This window comes from Lissotriton vulgaris, chromosome 2_1, assembly GCF_964263255.1.
Source record: "Lissotriton vulgaris chromosome 2_1, aLisVul1.2, whole genome shotgun sequence".
NCBI lineage: Eukaryota > Metazoa > Chordata > Amphibia > Caudata > Salamandridae > Lissotriton > Lissotriton vulgaris.
Genome location: NC_141687.1, coordinates 667,869,627 through 667,895,675, shown reverse-complemented (window position 1 = coordinate 667,895,675; position 26,049 = coordinate 667,869,627).

Genomic DNA, 26,049 nt, shown 5'->3' with positions numbered 1-26,049 from the left:
GTTCCCTCTCATCCCAATGATTCTCTAAAAAATGAAACGGGAGCCGTGCTGTGTCATTATCATTGCCCCGGCATGGGTGAGAATATACTGGTACACTGAGCTGCATCACCTATCAGTGTGCTCTTCCATTCACTTTCGGCCTCCGGGATCTCCTCTTCATTTACCAGGGCCAAGTGGTACATCCACAGATTCATACTCTTCATTTATCAGCTAGGCCCCTCAACATGCTGAGTTCGGAGCTCTAACAATCTCTGAGGAGTTCAAGTCAATAATTCACAAAGCTCAAGCTCCTTCTACCCTTAAGTACTACAATGCAAAGTGGAAGAGGTTCTGTGCATGGTGTGCTTCACAATCGTATGATCCTTTTTCTTGCACACTGGAACAGCTGTTACCTTATCTCCTGCATCTTGCCAAATCAGGCCTTTCCCATTCATCCATAAAGGTACACTTGGCTTCCATTTCCAGATACAGACGGCTTTGTGGCCACCTGTCTTTGTTGTCCAACAGGCTCATCAAAGAATTTATGAAGGTTCTCTTCTGGGCCAACCCACCTATTAAGCCTCCTCCAATACTTTGGCAGCTAAACAGTGCATTATCACAACTCCTGAGGTCTCCATTCTAGCCTATTCACAAATGCAATCTGAAATTTGTTTCTTGAAAGGCTGCTTTTCTTATAGCCTTCACATCTGTGAGACGTATTAGCAAAATTCAGGCTTTCACCATAACGGAGCCTTACCTCTAATTCCTGGAGGACAGAGTAGTCCTGCGCACTAATCCTTCATTTATACCCAAGATACCTTTAACGTTTCACCTCAATGAACCAGTGATTCTGCCTTCATTCTTTCCCAATCCTCCAACAGCAGCAAGAGCTCTGCACTCACTGGACATTAAAGGGCTCATCATGATGTTGGGTGGATCACCACTGAAAAAGGTATGTTTCTGACTGCCTTTACGATGCTCGGAACATAATAAGGCAGGTGGAGCCACCGACTACAATTTGGGTGGTTTCCATCCCAATACGAAGGCGGTCGAGTGCTCGTCCGACCACCATCGTAATGAGGGCCATTGTGTTGTTTGAAGTTCTATTTGGAAAGTGCTAAAACTTTCTGTAAATCAACTCAGTTGCTCATCTCTTTCTCTGCCCCTAAAAAAAGACAAGCCTTAACGCGGGCTAGTATTGCTTGCTGGGTCTCCTGAGCTATACTCTTCTGCCATGAAAAGTCACAACGTTCACTGCCTGCAAAGGTGACGGCTCATTCCACTTGGACAGTTGCAACCTCCTCCGCCCTCTTTGCAGGAGTATCTCCACCGCACATATGGGTGAATGCCCACACCTTTATAAAGCACTAGCGTACCCGTTGCGCGCGTTGCTGCGATCTCAGAAGAACGGAAATTCAAGGAAACTCGTTATGATAACATTAAATTTACATTGTGTTATTGTTATTGAAACGTATTCATTTTTATTTTTGAAAACATTTGTAAGTGTGGCTTGAGCAGTGCGTCCCTAATTGGCTTCCAATCTTGATTCTGGTTGCTTGTTAGTTTAAGAAGAATGGGCTTGAGCAGTGCGTACTTGATCGGCTTCCAATCTTGATTCTCCTTGCTCGTTCGTTTGAGAATTACGGGCTTGAGCAGTTTGTATTCGAACAGCTTCTAATCTTGCTTCCCGTTGCTCGTCTGTTTCTGAAGCTTGTAATGCCTTTTTCTTTCGTACTTCTGATGTAGATTGACCAATTGATTTCCATTTGGGGGTCATAACTGTCGACGATGCTCGCAAATTAGCTGTCTATGTCAGTATTTGAAAGATTATGAGGGCCCTGGGGGGCCAATTTAAAAAAAATTTTTTTGACAGAAACCTTCGCGGGAGTGTACTCAACAACTTCTCAAAGTTTCATGGCGATCGGATGAATGTTGTAGTAATGCATAAAGGACAAACAGACAGACAGACATACTTTCGTTTTTATATATATAAATTACTGCCTTGATGGCTGGAGTAAAGCAGATGTATCAGTCAGTCAGGCTCCTCTACGGTGACTCTTTGCATAAGGTATGCTACTTTTCTGCTCTTAGCTGTTTTTTTCTTTTATACTATTTAACTAATAATTTGATATGCTGAATATATGGCTCTGGTTGTGTATTATGGTTCCCCATCCTGCCGTCATTAGTGTTCTATACTTCTTACTAGTCTGATTGAAGCACATGAATCCATAAAAGATACAATACTGGAGAAAAAAAACACATTACTTACCTGTACACTGTGGTTCTCTAGTATAGGTATTTTTTATAGATTTACATGTGACCCTCCATCTTCTCTGGTCAGGCTCTGTTGTTGTTAGTTGATACCCATGCTCGAAATCTAAAGGTATAGTGGCTCTGCAGGGGATGAGTACTCATGGGTCTCAGCGCCGATTGGCTGGAGTTTGGATGTGCCAAAACAATGCAAATGGGTTACAAATTACTATTGTTTTTCAATGGAGTCAATGCTAATGCTTTAACACTACTATTATTACTGTTACCATGGGACTCGCACCATGACCACAGAGACGGTTCAAGCATTTGGATCTATGCAAGATATCAATACTGGAGAACCACAGTGTACTCGTAAATAACTTATTTTTACCCTCTCTAATTGAACAATTAAATTCGAGTGCAAGTATATGTGTGTTACATGTTCCTGGTGTTCTTATTGATGGCCATTTTGGATTTATATTGATGACGGTACAGTATAGACCCAGCTTGGGCATGCACATGACGTGTAATACATGTATTCATGAGGTTTTGTGCCAAATTTGATGCAAATTGGAAGATTTTAAATGATTTTTTGATATTGGTCGGCCATATTGTACTTTGATTAGAGTATACGACATCATAGCCAAGATCCACTTGGGGTCTTATACTTATATGATTGCTATTACAGAACGAATGTCTGCATCAACTTTCAGCTTTTTATCACAAGATGAATGATATTCATTAGAAAACAGGCCTAACAGCTGTACCATGCCCTATTTTATTAAGTCTTCCAGGGTCAGGCTTTTGGGAGACAGAAACTTTCTAGAAGTTACTTTTCCTAAATACTTAATAAAAATCCACCATCAAAATTGAATTGCGCTTCAAATAAATATTATGAAGAGTGGTTGAATACTTTTTAAGCTGGTCCCAAACCCAAGATACAGAATTAAAATGTTATTCTGTACACTCTGATTTTCTCACAGAACAGTAAGGGCCTTCCACAGTGAAAATAACTCTTGGGGACTTGTCACTACAGGGACACAGTGGCATTAAATTACTAGATGTGACATTTTTAAATACTATGCACTCTGCCTTGTGGGCTACAAGGCCAATACAGGGGTGACTTAGTAGTTAATATTTAAAAGGCAGGTTGTTTACTCTGTCAAAAGTGTTATTTTGGCAGGTTTGCTGCAGATTTAAACTGCATTATTCAGGCTACACTGGTAGGCCTGTACTCATGTTTTTCCTGGTCTCACTAGTGGTTGACACAATACGTGTTGCAGTCCATGGGTGATATTTAACTTTCTATGCAATGGGGCATTAGCCAATTTTTACATGTTTAGTGGTCAGATCAAATAAACTGGTCATTGAGCAGCAGTGATCCTGTGTCCAGATCCTAAAAAACTCAGCTGTAAAATGCAGCAAATATATGGGGGATGGCCATGCAAAAGAGACATATTCTAACATTGTCTGTCTTGAAAATGTTTTGTTAAGAGTAAGTTTTGGTTTCTTCTGCTCATAACATATACTTAAAACCCCCATGAAATTTGACAATAATGGTTAGCTAAACAAACCACTTGTCACAATCTCAAACATTGTGATAGATTACATCAAAAATTACATTGATGACATCAATCATTCCATTGTATATCACCTATGACGTTAAGTATTACATATATATGTACATAACAAGTTATAATGTTAAACTTCATTTAATTCACACGTATTTTTCTATTTATAATGAATTAAATTAGTCTAATAAATGAAATTTACCCCAGCTAACTAAAGTAAAGTGCCTGTGCTCCTGCTTTAAACATGGTTAAATTGAAGCAACCCTGATTTACACGTTAAACGAGCAGACCAAATAAAGTGCCTACTGAGCCTGCTGGACGCGGAATACGATATAGAAAAACAACTGTATTGAGACCCTCATACAGTTAATACCAGCACAAATGGCACACCTGGTACAAGTTCACAAAATACTGCTCACTCTTCTAGACAACAAATTCACACCGCCACCAAAATAAAATCTTTAAACTGCTTACTAATAAATGCTCAATCACCCTCTAAAAACAAGCATCACATCTATAATCTACTCACTGACACACAGCCTGACTTACTCTTATAACTGAATCATGGTTGGAAGATGACATGGCTCCAGTGTTGCATTAAGCTGTTCCTCCAAACTACCACACACAATCGTATAGGCAAAAGAGAATGTGGATTAGCTGTTATATTCAAGTAAACAATAAATGTCATCAACTCTGATGACATTCCCATACAAGGTTGTGAGGCCTTCATCGTCAGATTAGCCCTACACCAACTTTCTCCTGTTACTTCCTCCTCCTCTACAGACTACCACCTAGCAATACAATATTCCCAAATACATTTCTAGACACAGTTTCAAACCTTATAACACTGCACTCTAACCTATTAGTTTTTAGTGATTTAAACATTTGGTTTGATAACCACAATATGCCCCTATCATCAATGGCCTAGTCACACTGAACCTAAATCAGATTGTATACAAACCCATACACATTGCTAAACACATCCTTGATGTCATTTTTGCAAATCCAGAACTAGTTGCCTTTAATACGATTATTCCAATCACATGGTCAGACCACCATTTGGTAGCTTTCCAACATAAAACACCACAAATCAACACAACTAAGGCAACCTTACATGCATCTACTTATCAACTATGTACAAACTCAATTTTGAATACTTAGAAGCACAACTAATATCTAGTACAGATCTATCCACAATAAATTCTGTTCAACATCTTTGAGTAGCTACAGGAAGCTTTTGATATCTTAGTGCCACTAAGAACAACAAAACAGGACAAAAAAAAAACAAGCACCTTCGAGAAATACAGAACGAACAAAGATTAAACAACAAATTAGAAAGCTGGATGTAATCAAGTCGAACTTCAGCCATGCAACCTTCACAGAATATATTATTAATAATAAAGCAATTCATAGAGTGCCTGGTTACCCCATCAAGAGTGCTAAGAAGACAATCTTATTGCAGATCCCAACAAGACTTGCTTAACAGACTCCAGATTTACCCAAAGAACCATGAGTTTCTTGCGAGAAGCTGGTTCTGACCTTTCCTGTCTCAGATCTAGAGGCCTAGTATTCCAGAATTTGGGAGCCAAAAAGCTGACAGAGTGCCCTCCTGTCAGAGCTTTTTTAACTCGAGGGATAACAGTAAGCAAGTTCCCTGCGGACCTAAGACTTCTCAAGGTTGGCACAGCTTCACAAACTAATGTAAGTAACAAGGTCCTTTCTCATTTACAACTTTATGACAGAGACACATAGCTTTGAAGGAAACTTTCTTTCTCATAGGAAACCAGTGCAGTTTGGCGAGAGCAGGCCCCATAGCCAACCGCCTCAGGATATTAAGCAGCATCTGTGCTGGCGCATTTTGCACTCTCTGAAGTTTGACCAGTCTATGTTGAGGAACTCACAGGTAGAACACATTACAATAGTCCATCTTGGATATAATCAAAGATTGGACTACTGATCTGCTGGCTACCTCTGGAGTAAGCCAAATGTTTGCTTAGGCTGTTCAGGAATCCGAAGAACGTACCCTTCAGGAAAGAGATCTGTCTGACAAATGATATATTAGCTTCAAACCAGATGTCAAGGTTTTTCACTTTTGGCTCAGGAATCAGTACTGAGCCAAGTAGTTTTTTCAGCATTTAATCTGAGGCCTCTATGGTCCATCCACTCTGCTAAGTTAGCCAAGCAAGATCTAAGCCGAGCTGCGGAGGCCCCCTCATCCTGAGACAAGGTTAATATAAGCTGTGTGTCATCGGCGTACAACACAGTGTTGAAACTGTGACACTCAATGACATCAACAAGGGGGTGCAAATAAAGATTGAATGGTGGAGGGCTCAAAGCAGAGCAATGAGGCACCCCTTATGGCAGTGAAACAGCCCCAGACAAGAATGGTTGTTGAGCCACCTGAAATGAGCAATTCTGAAGGAAGGTGACTAGCAAATGCAAAGCCAACCCCCCAGCACCACAATTCCTAAGCCGTTCCAACAGAAGGCCATGGGATATGCTGTTGAAGACTACGCTTAGATCCAGCATAATCAACACAGCAGTTTTACCCTCATCAGCTATTAGTCTAAGGGAATCGGACAGTAGCAATAGCGCCAACTCCGTGCTGAACTGCAGACGGACACCTGATTTGGACTCCTGCAGTAAAACCTCAGCCTAAACGAAACTCATCAAGTGTTCATTTAAATTTTTCTCCATGACCTTAGCAAAAAATGGGAGCAGAGAAAAAGTCCTGAATTTTTTCGGCTTTGCAGGGTCCAAAGGAGGTTTTTTCAATAAGGCCACAAAAATAGCCAGATTCCAACTTAAAGGGACAAATAATTTATTGAGCGATTCCAATAGTCCAGGTAAAATTGCCTCCCTCCCTCTACCCAAGATCAAAGGCATTTGAGAAGCCTGATTAGACCCTATCCACCACATCTATGGCCAGGCACTTAAAACAGGAAAGACCTCCCTTAACATCCAATGGTTCAAACCCGATTTCCAAACAAGGTCATCTCTGACATCCTTCGGGAAGGAAGCATTTCATGTTAGAAACCTTACCCCAGAAGAAATAGGTGCTTGAGTTCAAATCCTCCACAGATGGAACAGCAACCACAGATTCCTGGTTCAGAGAAGAAAATTATTTTACAATGCAGAATAGCTCCTGTGAGGAGTTCTAGGCTTGCTCGATTTTGTCAGCATAAAAGCGGTTCTGTGTAACTTTAATCTGTTTATGCTACTCCTTCAATGCCTTACGATAATTAGCTCCCTCCATGACACTGAAGTTACAACACCGCAGCCCCTCAAAGCTTTTACATATCTTTTTTTGCATCCAAAGCTCATCATTCACCATTTGGCTGAGGGTTTGAGACGTTTAGACATACCACTCGTTGTAGGTGCAATGTAATCAAGGGCATTCTAATTCAGTTCTCCAATTGCAGATTAGCTGCCTTCGTGCAGTCACTTTGAATTGGACGATTAGCAGCCAAAGCCTCCTTAAAGGAGGCAGTAGTCTCTTAATCCACTTCCGTGACCTCTTCTGTCAACCTTCACTTGAGATGGCCATGGGCGTAGTCAAAAGTATCTGAAAAGGTATGGCACAATGGTCAAGTATATGCAAAATACAAGTCAGCAATCAAAAAGTTAGTATTCAGGCAATTCAAAATGCTAAATGTTCAAATTAAGAATTTTATAAAATTCTCACCGAATTTCGTAAACCAAAATGCGCAGGAGGAACTGACCCCATTACTCAAGAATTCCCTGGCAAATCAGTACACAACCAAAGCAGACATGTTGGTCACTTTAAAGCAAAGAAAAACACCACCAGCACTAGCCCCTTTCCAAAAATCCCCTCTAAAAGTAGGCTAACCCAGCATCTGCATTCCTATAAACAAAAATCACAAAGTGAGTTTACGTTTCTGATCAAGGCAAGCAGGCCAGCTAGCTGCCCTACTGGCCCTTATCTACAACAAATCTTCAAGAACATTATTTTAACTATCTCTGCTGCTACACCAGTATGAAGAATACTCAATAATTCTTTAGCTATAGGAACCTTTCAAGAAGACAAAAAAAGGCATACATACACCATAAATAAATAGGCATAAAGAAAACTAACCTGAACCTGCGAGACCCCGACAACTACAAACCACCTACTAATGCATCTTTCCTAGGCAAACTGATAGAAAGAGCCGACAATGGAGAAACCGCTGTCCTCATCCTCCTGGACCTGTCAGCCACCTTCGACACGGTCTGCCACCGCACACTTCGAACATGCCTCCACGATGCCGGGATCCAAGAGAAGGCCCTGGACTGGACTACCTCCTTCTTCTCTGGCAGAACAAAGAGCGTCTGCCTCCTCCCCTTCCGCTCCGAAGCCACCAAGATCATCTGCGGTGTACCCCAGGGTTCATCCCTCAGCCCAACGCTGTTCAACATCCACATGGCACCGCTCGCCCACGCCGCTCGACTATAAGACCTCAACATCATTTCCTACACCGATGACACCCAACTGATCCTCTCCCTCACTGAGGACCCCTACAAAGCCAAAACCAACCTCCACAAAGGAATGAAGGTCGTCGCCGAATGGATGAGGAACAGCCGACTGAAGCGGAACTTGGACAAGATGGATGTCCTATTCATGGGATCCACCCCTTCGGCCTGGGACGACTCCTGGTGGCCGACCATCTTTGCTTCCTGAACGGACCGGCGGAGCAAAAGTGCTTTCCACAAACCAAACAATGGTTTGGAACACCACTGGGTGTTTGAAGATGCCGATCACTGTATCTGCATTTTGCAGTGGAGGACACGGAAACTCCGACATGGACCGTCACAGGATTTTTTGAGTCAGAAACCGAGGAGGTTGGGCCAATGCGATGCTCCAATCCGTGAGGAGCTATTAAGACCACATTTAAAGAACCTCCACGTGTAACATTAGTAAAGTGAAGCGGGCACTGAAGAAAGCTGCAATACTGAAACGGGTCTGCCCATGCGTTTCGCTATTCCAGCAGTATGGGAGCCCCCTTCGCAATAAAGTTACCTTTGGCCACCGAGCATGTGTTGGACTCGTTCCTATGGAGTGGGATTGGTTTCTATATTTGACGGTATGCAAAGGCCGTATTTCCGAAACGCTTTTCAGTTTGGAGTGACGCGCAAGGTTTGCGAAGAGTGGTGTGGTGTTTGAAAGACACAGCGTGTCACCTCCCTGATGTTTTGATGGACTCACTGGAGCTTGTGACTATTGGGGGAGAGAGCAGGCAGCTGTCAGTAGTGGTCTGCTGCTTGGAAGTGGCCAGAATTGAAACAAACATCTTTGCCTCCTGAACGGACCGCCGGAGCAAAAGTGCTTTCCACAGCCAAACAACAGAATGGAACTCTACTGGGTGTTTGAAGATGCCGATCACTGCATTTCGCAGTGGAGGACACGGAAACTCCGACATGGACCGTCACAGGATTGTGTGAGGCAGAAACCAAGGAGGTTGGGCCAGTGTAATGCTCCAATCAGTGAGGAGCTATTAAGACCGCATTTCAAGAACCTCCAGGTGTAACATCAGTAAAGTGAAGCGGGCACTGAAGAATGCTGCAAGGCTGAAACACGTCTGCCTATGTGTTTCACTATTCCAGCAGTAGGGGAGCCCCCATTGCAATGGAGTGGGATTGGTTTCCATGTTTGACGGTATGCAAATGCCGTATTTCCGACACGCCTTTCGGTTTGGAGTGACGCTCAAGGTTTGCAAAGAGTGGCGTGGTGTTTGGAAGACACAGTGCATCACCCCCTCTGATGGTTTGATGGACTCACTGGAGCTTGTGACTATTGGGGAAGAGAGCAGTCAGCTGTCAGTAGTGGTCTGCTGCTTGGAAGCGGACAGAGTTGAAACTGACATCTTTGCCTCCTGAACGGACTGCCGGAGCAAAACTGCTTTCCACAGCTAAAGAACAGTTTGGAACACCACTGGGTGTTTGAAGATGCAGATCACTGTATCTGCATTTAGCAGTGGAGGACACGGAAACTCCGACATGGACCATCACAGGATTGTGTGAGGCAGAAACCAAAGAGGTTGGGCCAGTGAGATGCATCCACTGCTTATGTCCATCGGGCGGAACATAAAACCTGTGCAGCTGCGCGGAGGACATTGTTTCTGCTTCCCAAAGATGCCTGTACCAGTGATAAAGGGAGGCGAACTCTCGAAACGCGTATGGTTTTGAAGGCTCAGAAGTTCGTTGTTTCATGCACGGAGCTGTAACCTTGTGAAAATCACCAATAAATGGCAGTGAAGCACGAAGTGTGAGGCGCCTCAATGTTGGAAGCAGCTTTACTTGTGGGTTTATTACGGTCCGCTCCGACCACGAGGTGCCCTGCGGCGGAGGAGCCGATCCGCAGAGTAAAGTAATGAGAGACGCCGCTGGAACTTCATGTCCAGTAGAAGATTTTAAATTTCAAGGCTGCAAGTGAGGTGCCTGAACAACTGCCCACTGTGGATTTTATTTTGGCAGGGAAATTGACGGGGAAATCACTATGATTTTATTAATGTAGAACTCGGTCTACCAGCATGCATCTGTTGCTTACGCCCATCGGGGTGGAACACAAAACCTGCGCAGCTGCGCGAGAACATTGTTGCTGCTTCCTAAAGATGCCTGGACCAGTGATAAACGGGAGGCGAACTCCCGAAATGCGTATGGTTTTGAAGGCTCAGAAGTTCGTTGTTTCATGCACGGAGCTGTAACCGTGTGAAAATCACCAATAAATGGTAGTAAAGCACGAAGTGTGAGGCGCCTCAATGCTGGGAGCAGCTTTTCTTGTGGATTTATTATGGCCGGCTCCGACTGCTAGGTGCCCTGGTGCGGAAGAGCCGATCCGCAGCGTGAAGTAATGAGAGACGCTGCTGGAACTTCGTGTCCAGTTGGAGATTTGAAATTTCAAGGCTACAATTGAGGTGCCTGAACAACTGCCCACTGTGGATTTTATTTTGGCAGGGAAATTGGCGGGGAAATCACTATGATTTTATTAATGTAGAACTCGGTCTACCAGCATGCATCTGTTGCTTACGCCCATCGGGGCGGAACATAAAACCTGCGCAGCTGCGGGTAGAACATTGTTGCTGCTTCCCAAAGATGCTTGTACCAGTGATAAAGGGAGACGAACCCCCGAACCGGGTATGGTTTTGAAGGCTCAGAAGTTCTTTGTTTCATGCACGGAGCTGTAACCTTGTGAAAATCACCAATAAATTGTAGTGAAGCACGAAGTGTGAGGCGCCTCAATGCTGGGAGCAGCTTTTCTTGTGGATATTTATATATATATATGTGTATATATATATATACACTCACACACACACACCCACACACGCACAGGTCTGTCCCACTTGTTCTCGGACAAACTCCAACACTCCACAGGATAGCTTACAGAAAGGCCGCACATCAGGATTTGCGAACTGCGATAAATGTAGTCAAGGACAAGTTATCTCAATGAAAACGCAAAGGGTCGATTACAAAAGATGAATTTGACTTTCTCAACATCGAATACACGGTAACACCAAAAAATGTATTTCATCCCAAAGGTGCACAAAGGGATGATCCCTGTACCAGGGTGACCTGTAATTTCAGTGAGAAATGGGTTCTTCGAGAAAATCTCGTAGTATGTGGATTATTACTTACAGAGTTTTGTAGTAAATTTTCCCTCGTATATCAAAGATACAAGGAATTTTCTTTAAAAAATACACAATTCGGTTTTAGAAAGAGGACAATCTATTTATTGCAATGGACATTACTTCATTATACACAAGTAGAAATATGAGGGTGGCATGAAGGCGGTAGAGCACTTTCTGAGTAAGAGGTTTATTGGTTTTTATGATCATAATCAAATGTTAATTGAAATGATTAACTTATGTCTAACTAATAACTAATTTCTTGTTGACAAGGATACATTTCATCATATGAGGGGAGTAGCTATGGGAGCCTGCTTCTCCCCCAGTAACACATGTTTACACGTGGGCCTGTGGGAGGAGCAGGTTCTCAAGGTAGATTATGATGAGCAACCATGTAATAAGTTGGTGGCGGTTCATTGATGATATTTTTATCATTAAGGAGAGGAGGCAACCAGGAAAAGATTTTACGGCAGTTGGAATCTAGGTTTATTTTTTTGCTTGATACGAAGATACCAAATGGACTTAATATGAGTGAGGACCTTCATAACTTTTTAGGACCATAACCAATTGTGAACGTACTTTAATATGTGATGTTCTGGTAAGAATGTACTTTTAGAATGATTTTTTTTATAGAAATGTGCAATAGAGTATTAAATGAATTTCCCAGTTGAGGGGTTCCTAACATGAGATTGGATCTGAATGAGCATGTCACTTTATCTATGGATTTATTAGTATGAAACAAATGCATGTCACTTTATTCATGCATTTATCAATATGATATATGCAATATACATTGAACTCGATTGTTGGGTGATAACTCATTTTGAACCATCATCATTGCTCGGAGGCTGGCTGTGTAACCTCATACAATGTTGGAGTATGCGTTATTCCGCCTGAACAGAATTCTGTATGTGCAAGCAACTGATGGATTAGGTAACACCATTATAAATTTGCGATGTTAAGATTGATGCTGCTATTAGGCTTCAAAAAATGTAAAAATGGAGACAGCATTCTAATTAACACTGTAGTTTGTAAAGAGCACTTTATTAGCACATTGCACTTTATTATAAGTGGCAGGACAGTAGGACACAGAGTATGTTCATTTATTGTTTTAGCTTCATGATTTTATTTGGATCCATGGATATATAATCGCAGCTAGATAATATGGTACAAATTTAAAGTCTGTTTAGATAGTGTAGCAGATGCATTTTGATTCACCATATGTGTTGAAAGAAATATACACCCCTTAAGTCCAGAAGGAACTCATTTGTATACTAGCATTAGCCTGGGAACCATTGTGTCAGTCTATGCACAGTGTAATAATACAGGGGTACAAGATCAATGAATGCACAATGGGATATCAAATGCAACAATAATATACTGATGGAATATATCTCTAGACACAGATGTAATTAATTGTGGTTTGTTATTGGATGTCATCATATAGCTATTAAGATTTGTAAATGTATATACAAATTATTTTGTCTATGCCAGTGTGGGAATGTATGCACGTGATGGTGTTGGGTTTTTTAAAAGGCTGAGTTATGGCACAATGTGGTCATTTGATCAACACCGCTGACTAGTTGGTGAAACGCATCATGAACGATGGCATGTAGCCTATAATAGAGACAGAACATTAATAAAATTATATAATTCGCACTGTATTGGAGTCTGTACCTGATTTGCCTGATGGAATTTCGTTGATTTAAGGATTTTGATTTTCAGACACACACATATATATATATATATATATATATATATATATATATATATATATATATATATATATATATATATATATATATATATATATATTATATATATATATATATATGCACAAAACTCCACACACCACTTCCGAGTCAGACCAGGGGTCAGGTCGGCGCAGGAACAGAGGAGACGGACCAGCTGATGCGCTACACAGGTTCTTTATTTGCCTTACAGTCGGTAGCAAGAGGGCACTACGCGTTTCGGGCTTCAAGGAGCCCTTGTTCACATATATATACAAAGCTTCAAGTACCGCAACACTTGAAAGTCTGAGTTTGTACAATACTTATAGGAAATGTATATATATTATTCTATGCTTTTTGTGTGTGGCGTTTTATATAGTGTGAACTAGACCCGAAGTTATCAGAGCGCTTTACATGAGCACCAGTTATGTTACATATGGACACATTAATATTTGTTAGGAACAGGCGATTAAGTGATTTGCCCAGAATCACAGAATGTTGAGTGTCCCTGCCGAGACTCGAACCTGGTTCTCCAGCTCCAAGGTAGACCGCCCTAGCCAGTCACTACATAGTTCTCATATGTACGTTATTTGATTAGATGCTTATGGGTTCCTGTTTTTATTCATCTATCACAATATGTAAATATTATCATAGCTATTTTAACAACAATCGCTTCACTTTTGAAATATAAAGCAAAGGATAACATTGAAAAAATGTTTTTTAATTATATAAATTAACTTCAAGTACAGCTACACTTGAAAGTCTGAATTTGTACAATACAACTTTAAATCTCAATATATTACATTCCTTATGCATATATCTACTTTGTTCGTAGATCTGTATCTATATCTTTTTTACTTTTACTCCTTCTGTAGAAGAAGAAAAATATTAAATAAATACATAAATAAAAGATTATGCATGTATACCCTTTCTATGTAGGTATATATCTATAAATGTATTACGTTACTTCCTCATGTATCCCAAACCTTATTTTACTACTATGATTTCCCTAATCCCTTTCTAGAAATGTGTCCCCCTTCCATCACTCCTTTTACTTATCCCAAGCCTCACCTTACTACTATGATCCACCAAATAACACTTTCTAGACTCTTCTCTCTTCTATCCCACCATTATCCTGTTCAATCCAACAAACAGACTCCTATGTCCATCGCTCAAATTAACGCATATTTTCCAATACTTACCCACCACTAATCCTCTTTGGTTCCGATGCAACATGCTACCCACTGTAAAACATTTTAACGGCTCGTCAGGGGTCTTACTACTATGATCTCCCAAATAACACCTTCTAGACTCTTCCCTCATCTATCCCTCCATTATCTTATTCAATCTAACCAACAGACTCGCATGCCCACTGCTCACCTTAACACATATTTCCCTGTACTAACCCATCACTAATCCTGTTTGGGTTCTGGAGTAGCCTGATGCTCGCCAAAAAGCCCTTCGATGCCTCCCCATGAGTAGCAAACGCTATATAAATACAAGTACAATTACAATGCATACAGTATAATATGTTTTTTGGGATATGTGTCATTTAATACTGTTGTGTTGGTAGATTTGGGTATAAATGTTCTGAAGTCATTAGCCCACCTTCAGCAAAACCTTTCCCTCTCCCACCTGGTGTTTAAGCTCTCATGCAGAGAATGGCCTTTTGACCTTTGGTCAACCCCCACTCTGCACAGCTTTTGGCCAGGCCCTACAGCTAACCTCCCACACAGCTGCAGAAGCCTGACCCTGTGGTTGAGCTGATTTTTATGGTTTTGCAGACCCTAGGTCTGGTTTGCAAAACAAGGGATACACAAGCCCTGGGATTCGTAAACATAAACTGGGCTCCACGTACCACCTTGTCAAAATACACTTTTAAATTGCTAGCACTAGAGGATCCCTTTGCCTCTCATTATGGCAACAGGGCACGGGATGTGGTCCTTAGCTCTAATTCCTTCTTTAATAAACAGGATTCACTTATTTTTCCAAAATTCGGGCATGCAGCTAGTTCTTGAACTCAGGTTTGTGGACTGACAGCATGTTAACAGTTCTGATGATACAAAATGTAACTGTTGGCCCTCCAGGTCCCCCTGCAAGTGCAAATGGGTCCCTATCCTGTGATACTAGTTTTACAAAACATTTTTGGGACATGGGGATGAAGTCCCTGAGACTTTTAATGGTGACTGCAAAGTTGTCTTCTGGGGTGCGTACAGCCAATCAGATTGCTGGGTACCACAGAAACAGTCCCAGTCATTCGGAACCGAAATTGCTGTTGTTAGGAAAAGATCTCTTGGCCATACTCTATTAACTGGGTAGTTATAGTTAGTGTTCCCTCTAAGGTGCGTGTGTGGACCATAACTTCTCTGAGCGCGCAATCTTGATTGTGAAGAGCACACACTTCACGCAATACTCGAAAGACTGTTTGCAGTTCCTGTGTTTAAAATGCAAACAGTGCAAACAAGCGGTCACTTGTGTGTTATACAAGCACAGGGAGCAGGGGCGGCTCCTCCTGTAGCAGGGATTCTGCTCCTACACAGAACTGTGCATAGAGACTTAGGACCTCAGTGAATTAGGGTGTATCAAAACCCACCTTAGTACCCAAACCCCCTACCAGACTAGCAATCAGTGACTCATTGGTTCTTCGTCCTATAGCAAAACACCAATGATTAGTCAACCCAGAACATGCGACTTAGGTTACCTCAGGTAAGGTGGCTAACAAGAGCACTCTTTCATTATAGTCTTATACCAGTCCAAAACAAGGAGTAAATTGAGACACGTGCAAGTTTGAAATGTTTATTTCTAACGCCGTGTTCTCATGCGCAGTACCTTAGGTAATACAAGCAAACATATTATCAGAAACAAGGTTGTCAGCATTGTTACTATTCCATAAAATACAAAGGGAGAAAGCATCTTATATTGCTAATGGGAAACAGGTTTAAAATATACCTATATTTCACCCTCCCTAGTTAGTGAGTTAGTTTATAACTTATGAAGGTCTCATAGGATTACATTGGCGGCCCCATACCTCTGATACTCAGCAGTAGTGGATCACATCGAGTTCTGCACAAGCTGTCAGGATACGAAAGTTCTCCAAGTGTGTATGATCATGCCTGCAAAGTGCATTATTAAACGCGCCAGTATCAGAGGTGGCCACAGCTGCATATGTGTTATGACTAGAACGTGCGAGGATCATTCCGAATAACAGACACAGTGTCCAAGATAACCTTGACGGTCTCGGCTCTCCATGTACAGACTAAACTAGCGAGGCAGTTTAGAAATGTAGCATAACAAGCTATTCTCATGAGAAGCAAAATACTCAACCTTCTCTAAACAATATCATAAGGGCGAGTCGTGTGCAAAGCAGAGCAGGAAAGCAAAAATGGCGTTTAAGCTTCCAATAAACCCATGCTAACTTAACACTGTGTGAATGTAAGGCACGCCCCCAATACACTCCGTAATGGCAGAGGAGTGTTGCCTCACTGGTCAGCCAGTCAGCAAAACATAAAATGATAATAAAACAATATTATAATTTTATTTTCCCGCTGACTGACTGTGCCAGGGAGTCTTGTGTGGGGCTGGGCCATGACATGGAAATGTGGAGGGCACTGTAAAGTGTGCATATCGGTTTGGCCAGCCAAATATACATGGGCACTTAGGTTTCTTCAACCCAACTGTGTTGACAGCAGGGTTGTAGCCGCAGGGTCCCTGTGCATGAGTGAGCACCAGACCAGTCTGCTCATGTGAATCCCCATGCTGTTCTCATGCTTTAAAGAAGCATATGTGTTTGATGGAGAGCCTGTGCTTTGTACCTCAGTGACTGCCGTGAGGTGAGAAGCACTGAGGCGGCCGGCAGCATTGGCGGCAGGACAGGTACGTTCATATTTTTAATTGTTATTATTATTCCCCTAATCCCCCTTTCCCGCCCCCCCCCCCCCCTTTTGGATTTGGGGTGGCTGCCACTGATAGGGAGCAGTGGTGGCGATTGCATATGGAGGAGCAGACCACCTTTTTGCTCTTGGGGCTACAAACATATGCTGCGTCCTCTAATGCCACAGCTATGTGTAAGGTTTTAGGGTGGTGGCAGTCTGCTGCCCATTTCTTATGGTGTCAAAGTCGGTCATCCTCATTTTGCAGTGCTATCAACTATTATATTACAAATCAATTGAAATGCAACTGTTAGAGAAATAACCTGCTTTTAATTATAAAGTGTCTTTGTCACATGTTTTGCATGCCACTTACTGTATCATTTCATGTGGGATCTTCTAAAGGATCTGATCTGGCTTAGCCCTCCCAATGAATTTCCTAGCTTGCAAAGCTCTACCACTCAGACAGTATATATGCCAGGTGAAAGGTGCATCACAGAAGGTGTAACACACAATGCACATTTATGAATCTGTTTAGTGTAACAAATGATGTTAAAGAAACAAGTAAACATATGGCTGTTTGGCCTAAAATGGTATCCCAGGTAAATATTGCATGAACTGTCAGTTTTCTTGGTGCACAAAGCCTTGTCTGCAGTGCACAAGAACTTGCAATGCCATGCATAGAGCAAATAAATCAAAGGGCATGTTGGTTATAGTTTGGATAGTGTTTCCATACGAAATGCATTTTTTGGTTTGCTTATGTCTTTGGTGCCATTTGACAAATCTTCACAAAATTTTCTACCAACATTCTTTTTATCCCTGCTTCCAATTGAATGAAATGAATGAAATGAAATTTGATTTGTAGAGCGCATGGCTGCCCGAGAGCGTCCCAGCGCTTGCTTAGGGAACCCGTCCTGGTATTCCCCTGCGAGATAACCCATTACTGTGTCGTAATTTGACGATGGCTGGGTTAGCGCTTAGCTTTGCTACACGTTATTATCCTTATCTTGGCCTTACTTGAAAACGCCATTTTGAATGTTACGGCGGCCATTTTAGAGAATGAGCCGCCTCGTGGCCTGTGTGCCCTTTAGTCCTTTGTCCGTGCCACTGACCACTCGAGTTTGCCCAGCAACAGGCTATTTTTAGTAACGGTCAAGCCCGCACATGCTCAGTTCCGATTGACCAGTCACCCCTTAGGAATGTTCCGCCAAACTGACCAGTGGTGTTGTAACCCCTCCCATGAGTTGGCTGTGTTCCAAAAATGACCATATATGTACCGAAAACTCTGTAACCATGTACCGCCTACCTTTCTTATGTTTGAAAATTGTATAAAAGAAGGACTCGCACCGATGTTCGGTGTGATACTTCTTGCATTGCCGAAGGGTGCTGTAGGAATGTACCACCACCCCATGGGGTCTCAATAAACTTGTCTTTTGCATTTTCTAGTTTCTGTGCCAACAGTTCTTACGGTGTAGTGGGTATTCTGTGGAGTATGTAGGCCTGAAGAACCCAATACCACAAATTGGCGACCACGAAGGGACTCATCGGCGACTCGGATGCCCGAAGGAGAGGTCGTGACGAAGGATTGGAAACTCGCCATGGACGCGTACGCTGCCACTGAGTGACCCGAGTCTTGGCACCCACAGTGTTTTCTTCCCTTCCTTCTGATCTGACCTTCCAGGTGGCGCCGGTCTCCGACTGAGATCCTGCTCGTCTGCATTGCTGTACAGTGCCTGTTTGGCTGATTCGAACAAAGACCTTGGCAGTTGGAATCTGGATATTTGAGATTTGGGTAAGATTTTTGATCGGTAAGGTAGTCTGTGGACGCTTACTGAAGTTCTATGAATGTGACTATGATTTGAGTTAGCTAACATTTTGACTTTGTGAATTTGAACACATATGTGCAGTGCACTTCACATAGGCAGGCATGTAGAGATGTTTCTCTAACATTGTTTGTACTCTGAGCGGCACATTTGTGTGAAGTATCGTAAGTGCCATTTTTTATGGTATCACGTTTTCGTGGTACTTTTTGAACATGCCTGTTTTAAGTACACTCCGAGGGATGTGCTGTCTTGGAAATGGTACCACATATAGGTTAAACGAATCTCAGCCGGCTCCCCCAGAGGGGACCCCTAATCACGATATGTATGTGAAATTTGGCCTTCCCCCTATACTGTACAGTAAATTATGGAACAAATATACCAAATCTGATCCCGAGTTGCAATGGCCACTACATGGGTCGTTTGATTTACGAAAGGTTCAGTTTGTGGAGCAGTGTTTGTTTCAGCGTAGGTCTAGACAGGATATGTTTGATTGTGTGCGAATGTGGGAGAAAGCAGTGCGTGAACGAATGAAGCGTGAGATTGCCTTGGCGGAAAAAGAGCAGCGCAAGGCTGCTCGAGATAAAGCTTTACAGCTGGAGGAGAAGGAGGCGCAGGAGAAGAAAGAGAGGGAGGCACGGGAACGTAATTTGCAAACGACCGGTCAATTTCCTATTCGACGTCCGCTTTATCCTGTCCTTACTAACGAAACTGATGATTTTTCATTACTAGATCGATCTCCGCCTCCGTATGTTCAGCCTACGGCCCCGTCCGAGGATTCCGGTGATGACAGTCAGGATAAGACGAGTAAGAGGTTAACTGCGCAGAGAGCTTCAGACTTGCGAGGGTTTGCTAGGAAATTGAATTTGAATAGAATTACTTTGTCAGAACTTAATGCTGAAAGAAAAATGTGGTCGGAACGAGAACAGATGTGTTTTTTAAGTACTTTTGCGGATGAAGTTATTGAGCGGTTTCGTAAGAATTCAGAGGAGTTAGAACCTAAGGATGTATCAGTTTTTCATGAGCAAATGCGTAAAGGTTTATTTGATATTTCAGATGCGGATAACTTTTCCCAACGATTGGTCCAGCTACGGGATGAGGCGTCCAGATTGCGGGAAGCACAAAAAAAGGCCGAGGAGGAGTTGCCAGGGCCGACGGGATCCACCAAAGAGTGTTCTATCTTTGGAGCAGATAAGAGTTCTAAAGTGCATGTTATGCCTATGCGTGAAGCTGCACCTTTGTATGTTCCCCCTAAGGGGCAAGGTACAGACGATGATAAAACGTCCGCAAATGCGAAAGGGTATTTTATATATAATTGGGTGTATACGCCTTGGAACAGAGCGGATGTTATGGCATTGAAAAATGCTTTACCCGATCCCCGTAAAAATCCAGCAGCTTTTTATGAAGTGGTGGAGGGGGCTATTTCCTCTTGTGTTATGACTCTTGTTGATATAGATCTTTTCTTTGGATTAATTCTTCCCCCTGATATGTGGAGAGCGATTCGTAAGTTTGATGATCAAGCAATGTTTGGGGCAACGTGGAGAGATATAGGCCAGGCTGATTTAGACAGGGAGCCTGCATGCAAACCATGCCGGTTGATTTTAGATCTTCCAACAGCTATTTTGAATAAATTAAAAACTCTTGTTCCCCCTAAAAAGATTGATTGGACTATGCTTGCTTCGTGCAAACAGAAGCAAGATGAATCGGTATCTGACTTCTTCACACGTTTTGAAGAAGCGTTTCATGATTACAGTGGGCAATCGTTAACAGATGATACGGGTAGGCATCTGTTTGTAGATAAGTACGTGGCTAATCTCCTACCGGAGATTGCAAAAAGATTGAAAACAAGTGAAAGTTCCTGGACCACAGCGACCCCTGCGTCTTTGTTAACTATGGCTCAGTATTACGAGCGGCAGGAAATAGAGGCTAAAGAAAGTGTTGATAAGAAAACGAAGGAATTGAAAACGAAGGTGATGTTGGCACAGGTTCGTGGTGCGGAATCTAGAGGGAATGATAGAGGCAGGCGAGGAGGGGGTAATGCGTCGTATGGTCGTACTGACATTGCTGAGGACCAATGCGCTTACTGTAAAGAGTTTGGACATTGGGCTGATGATTGCCCGGTGCTTTGTGAGCAGCGTTGTCAGTGTGGTCGAGGAAGTGGAAGGTCGCGGAATAGTTATTCGGGAGCAAGAGGTGGCGGTGGTGATCGTGGTAGGTTTGAAGCGAGGGGTCGTGGTCAGGATGAACGAAACACCTTTGATCGACGGAATCAGTATCAGATATCGGAAGGTGAAAATGTGGAGACTCAGGATTATGTGCATGCATAGGATTGCGTAGGATGGGGTGTGGAATCGGTTGAAGTGCCAGTAGATCAAAGAGGTCCATATGTATCAGCGGGCATTTTGAGTTCTACTGATCAGTTTTTAGTTGACACAGGAGCTACTCGTAGTGCTTTGTCTAAAAACTTGGTTCCAAGGGCTCCCCTGTCTGGCGAAACGATAACATGTATAGGGTTCGATGGCACACCCTCTCCAAGCCCATTATCACAACCTCTTGCATTTTGTATTGACAAATTTTTTAGTTTTTGTCCATTTTTGTTGTCTCCCCACACTCCAGATAACATTATGGGCATTGATTTGCTCAAATATTTTCGAGCAACGATACGCTGCGCTCCTGAAGGAGTGCGCGTTATTTTGAATGATAATTACCCAGATTCAGGCAGATTTTGTACCATGAAGGAAATTAAAGCATTAGCCTCTCTCCCACACACGTTATGGGCGACCTCGGATACGGATGTGGGACAGATGCTCATCCCGCCTATTCTAATTACTGTCAAGGAGGGAGTACTTTTGCCACGTGTACCGCAGTACAAGATATCTAGGGAAGGTGAAATTGCCCTGACGCACATCGTTCAGGATTAGATTACTGCAGGATTAGTGGAGGAAGTTCCTTACAATGTCTGCAACAGCCCTATTCTTCCGATCCTTAAAAAAGACACTGACGACAAAGTCTATCGATTTATTATTGATTTGAGAGAAATTAACAAAATTGTCATTCCCCGGTACCCGGTGGTGTCTGATATCACGACATTACTTACCTTGGTCCCCCCAACTGCAACGACCTTCTCTGTTATTGACCTTAAAAATGCGTTCTTTTCCATTCCCATCCATCCTGACAGCAGATACCTATTTGGCTTCACGTTAAATAATAAATCGTATAGATTTTGTCGTGTTCCTCAAGGTTACACAGAGAGTCCTAGCATTTATAGCCAGGCTTTGAAAAGACAGCTCGATTCATTTGAATTGCGATCTGGAGTAGCTCTTATTCAATACGTTGATGACCTCCTATTGGCTGCAGACACCTATGCACAATGTGAGGAGAGTACACCTGCCTTGCTCTCCTTTTTGGCTCAGCATAATCATAAAGTTTCTAAGAAGAAGATACAATACTGTAGACCAAAGGTGACCTACCTCGGTCATCTTTTGTCTAAGGAGGGGCGTGCATTAACATCTGATCGAATTCAAGCGATTTTAGATACACCAGTCCCCCGCACTCAGAGAGATGTACGCGCCTTCATAGGATTAACGTCCTTTTGTATACAGTGGATCATGGGGTTTTCGCACATTATCAAACCTTTGTTAGCGTTATTGTCCAAAACTACACCAATGCCTCTTGAATGGACAGATGAATGTGAGACTGCTTTTGATCAATTGAGACAAGCCCTTTGCTCTGCACCCGTGTTAGGTACACCAGATTACACAAAGATTTTCACGTTGTACGTGCACGAGAAAGATGGGTGCGCGTTATCAGTGTTAGTGCAGACACACGGGGATAAGCAGAGGCCATGTGCGTATTTCTCAGCCATTCTTGATCCTGTAGCGCGAGGGTTACCTGGGTGTTTCCGAGCGGTTGCAGCAACAGCAGTAGCTATACAGCAGAGTGAGGGAATAGTTTTGTCGCACAAACTGTTGGTGCTAGTTCCCCATGCAGTGGATGCCCTGCTAAATCAAACGAAAACACAGTATCTCACGAGCGCACGTTTAACAGGATATGAGCTCACACTTCTGGCGCCACATATCACACTTGAAAGATGCGCTACCCTGAACCCTGCCACTTTATTGCCATATCCGGTTGATGAGGGCCAAGAGGAAAAGCACCATGATTGTGTTTTCCTGACCGAAGAACAAACAAAGGGTTGTGTCGACTTACAGGATATGCCACTTCCAGATGTGGATGGGGAACTGTGGGTTGATGGATCGAGTTTGAGGCTGCCAGATGGCACAACTTCTGCAGCATATGCGATCACGACACTTAAGACGGTGGTAGAAACAGCACGAATACCACAGAAATCGGCCCAAGCAGCGGAGCTGATAGCTTTGACAAGAGCCTGCGAATTGAGTGCTGGCTTATGTGTGAACATCTACACAGACAGCCGGTACGCCTTCGGAGTAGCGCATGTCTTTGGCCTACTCTGGAGAGAGCGTGGGTTTTTGACTTCGCATGGAGTACACATTATGCACGGAGAGCTAGTGCGTGATCTCCTAAACGCGTTACTTTGTCCAAAGAAAGTGGCGATAATCAAATGCAGTGCACATAAAAAGATTACCGACAAAGTGGGACAAGGCAATGCTTTTGCAGACAGTATAGCAAGACAAACAGCTATGTCACGAAACGACTCCCCCATGTATGTAGTGAAGTCGCAGGCCGAGCGATGGCATGATGCTAGAGCAGAGATATTAGACATTCAGAAATCAGCGACTGAAGCAGAACTTGTAACATGGGCAGCAGAGGGGGTGCTGGATGATGAGGGTTGTTGGAGAAGCAAGGATATGGAACAATGGAAATTGCCTGCAGTTTACTTGCAAGCGATGGTCCAGATGACACATGGGTTGGCACATGTTGGAGCTCTTGCGATTACTCGATTGTTAACACGAGTTTGGGAGCATCCTGAGATTGCCAACGCGGCTAAGAGAGTAGTGCAGACCTGTTTGATATGTTTACAGCACAATCCTGCAAAAGGGAAGCATACTCCGAAAGGAGGGTACGTTCCACCTTCTGCACCATTCGAGGTACTACAAATGGATTACATCCAGCTTGAGCGTTGCAATAACCTTAAGTATGTCTTAGTGGTGGTATGTGCTTTTAGCAAATGGGTTGAGGCCTTCCCCACGAAAGATAATACAGCTTTGACAACGGCTAAGGTTTTGCTCAAAGAGTACTTCCCTCGATATGGAGTTTGCAAATTTTTGTGGAGCGATAATGGTCCTCATTTTGTTGGGAAAATTGTGGAATATGTGTTGAAAGGATTGGGGATTCAGCAAAAGTTCCATGCTGTGTTCCACCCTCAGTCAGCAGGTCTTGTCGAACGGTACAATGCCACTTTGAAACTAAAGTTGGCTAAGATTGTGGCATCCACGTCTTTGAAGTGGCCGGATGCCTTGCCGTTAGCGTTACTCTCTATTAGATCAGTGCCCCACTCTCGAACTGGCCTCACACCTTATGAAGTGGTGTTTGGAAGGCCAATGAATATATGGGGAGTTCCTAAGCCGCGATTATTACATGATGTGCCTTGTATAATGATGAACGATTATTTGGCACGATTAACAAATGATTTACTTTCCATTCACCAACAGGTTCGAGAGGCGCTCCCTGACAATTCCATTGGAGAAGCTCACAATCTTCGTCCTGGTGATTTTGTGATGGTCAAATCCTTCGAGAGAGCGAACAGCTTGGAACCGAGGTGGCGTGGCCCCGAGCAAGTCCTGCTTGCAACTCGAACGGCTGTGCGAGTGACCAACAGGAAGCGGTGGATGCATTCAACTCAATGTCGTCGTGTCTCTCCGGACCTGGTGAATCCTACTGTGCTATCGGACTACAGAGATATCTTGGACGAGGAAAAGAGCCCAGCTGTGACGTCGGCCGAATCGGAGGGAGCCTTCCCGGACCACACTGTTTCTGGACGACAACGATACAATCTGCGGCCACGATAGGAGGAAGATTTTTTTTTGGTGCGAGACTGGTTGAGTTACCGCTCTGGAGTTTGTGAAACGGAAGCCGGGAATCTCAAGGGGGGGGGATCAGTTCTGCCAAGAGTAGCAACACCCGTCTTGACCCCGGAGAAGAAAACAACGGCTACCTCGGAGCTCAGCACTCACATTTTTATTTTTTAGTTGTATATTTGAGACATTGTGAACTCTTTTGAACTATGGCGTCTTCTGCATCACGAGATAAAAGAATTCTTGGTGCTATATTGTTTGTATTGACAATTGTGGTGATAGCAGTGATAGCCTGGGTAGTAGAACTTGTGGTACCTGTACGAGAACATTTGCTGCCGACTACCCCGGCTCCATCTGAACATTTTCATTTCACCTTACCCTATCATGAAGAACGGCACCGACAAACTTACTTGAACAATAGCTTCATTCAAATTTTGCATCATACTCACAATATGACGAACACTTCTAACTGTTGGGTATGTGGGATGTTGCCTGGACATCAGAAGAAAGGAGGCACACCGCTTATCCCGCTCCCTTTTTCCCACAATGGTTCTTGTAATGCCTGGTATACTCTTCTGTTCACTTTGCGATGGCCAACAAAAGGGGGGGTGCTTTTCCGTTTAAATAAAATATGTTATCATGATCGGGATGGTTATCCACAAGCTGAGGGTACTCGATTCGAATGGGAGGAGTACCGCCCTGATAACGTGTCTACACCTCGAATTTACAGTAACCAACGGAACATTAACATGTCTAACTCTCACGCTATTAATGTTATAGATACTAAGGCTGATCTCTGTATACGAAATAAAGGCACAATCCCGGTTGGCAAAAGTGAATGTAACACCACACTTACCTTTGACAGTCCGAATGGCATCTCGTTTGTAGCATCCCGAAATACATACTTCATCTGTGGTAATAAAGGTTATCGTCGTCTCCCGTTAGGATGGTTAGGCACGTGCTATATCTCTTTTGTATTGCCCCCTGTATTTATCGCCCCACCAATGTACCATAATGATTACGTCTTATACCATGATTTTGTGCTGAACAGAGTTAAAAGAGCTGTAGTCCTTGAAGACATTGACCAAACCGATACTGCACTGCAACAATATGTGGATTTTAATTTGAGTTTGTTTTCCTTTGTGGGAGCTGCTCTAAACAGTCGAAAGATACGACGATTGACCCGTGTTGTTGAGGCTGTTGCTAATGATACTGCTT